We start from the raw sequence: 1920 nt of genomic DNA, 5'->3' as shown, positions 1-1920 counted from the left end.
CTGGTATGACTTATTAAGTTATTTAAAGTTATTTAAAAAGTCATACAAGAATTATACATGTGCTACATGTAGTTAAGGCATCGATCGGTGTGTATTATTTCAGAAGCCCTCCGTAAACTTATTTCCGTGATTTTTTTTTTAAATCCAGTTCGACCAATTGGTAGAAAACTCGACTCAGCTCAGAGAGACAAGAAGGGCGTTCTACTGAAATTTAAGAAAAAAACAACTACATGAATGGGAGCAATCTATTCAGCTACTCCTGTTTGTATCTTAATCTGTTGTGTAATTTTTATTTTATCTATGTACCAGTGATCCAGATAACATATTTGCGGAATCGTAATACATTTTCCCCCTTTTTTTATGCGGAATCGTAATTAAAAAAAAATATTCGAGAAATTGTGACTCATTTTTTGCGGAAAGATATTATCAATATGCGAAAACATGGAACACCGCTTCAAAGTGAAGGATTGGTGATATCCAACAAGAAGACCAAGGACAAAAAGAAAAAAATATATATATAATCTCGTTTTCCTACCCATGTTCAAATGGTTGGGGTTTCTCTCTCTTTTTTGTGGCCCGAATGTAGAAAAGATTTTCGAGTTTAGACAATAGGTTTAGGTTTTTTTCCTGCTTGTCAAACTGTTTTGGAGTCCCCCCCCCCCCTCCCGCGTTAAAATTCGATTTTTAAGCAGCAAAAAGGAAGAAAAAATGACAACACGCCTTATATTAAAATTTCCTATGTACATTAACAACAGTTATTTTCTCGGGAGAATAAAAAAACACCAGGGGGCATCCCTGTACCCCTTCGATACTGCATGCTTCAGATCGTAGTATTTCCCGGTTTTATATCAAGGCTAGACCGTGACTGTGACTTCCTGTTCTATTCCTTATTTGGGGGGAGAGGGTAATCTATGTTCAATTTGGAAGACCAATTATAGAATCTGTGCTGTGTGAGTCAATAACCTCTAAAGCATAATCCCTTTTCAATTATTAAATGGATACATTATATATGATATGTTTTAAAACCTATATTCTCTGTAAAGGTCCCTGGTACAGAGAGTCTCCCAGTCTGAAAAAACACGATTCTCAATTTTGAAAGTTCTTGAAAAGTTACATTTTTCAAAAAAAAAAAAAAATGTATTGTCAATATCATCTTTTACACATTAGCTTCCTTTATTTTACTGAATAACTTATTGATAAATAATTTATTTTTCGCCACGAAGTCTTCTTGTCATTGATGTGTTTCAGTGTGATTAAAATAAAAGAGGTTGTTGAAGCGTATTTTTTTCTATAATGTTCGATTTTCAAATGGAATGGGCTCAGACTCCATTTTTTAAAACTTTAAGTTAATTTTACATTTACTTTTCGGTCATTTAAAGGTTAATGTAGAAAGGGAACTTGTCCCATTCATTTTCAAAAATCATTTTGTGTGGCTCCAAAAAACCAGTTTTCCACTAAATATGCTTTACTTACAACTTTAAAGCAGATAATCAACCAATGCCATTTAATAAAATAAATGAATCAAATATGTTGAAAATGCCATTCCTGAAAACTTTATTTTAGAAAAATATAACTTTTCCATGAACTTTAAAGATTGAGAAATTTATTATCTCAGAGCGGGTGATTGTCCCCGCCTTATACGCCCCGTTTCTTTTAAGATGTCTTTTAGGTTTCACAATAATGTGCATTATAAAACCACTATCGTTATTTTGATCTAACTTTACCATGATATTTTAGTAGGGATATTTCCTACAGCTGATTGATTGATTGTGTGTATTTTTGTCCCATTCGAGAATTTCCTACAGTTGAAGTCAAGCTTTTATCATTTAAAATTTACAGCATACCACCGACAAACATTTATCTGCTTTTATATACATTGTACATCAGTTTGCATTGGTCTATAATTCTTACCCAATTATA

This window comes from Saccostrea echinata, unplaced genomic scaffold (genome assembly GCF_033153115.1).
Source record: "Saccostrea echinata isolate AGI-Se365-2 ecotype Australia unplaced genomic scaffold, CSIRO_AGI_Sech_v1 ptg000044l, whole genome shotgun sequence".
Classification (NCBI taxonomy): Eukaryota; Metazoa; Mollusca; class Bivalvia; order Ostreida; family Ostreidae; genus Saccostrea; species Saccostrea echinata.
This window is presented reverse-complemented; position numbering follows the sequence as displayed.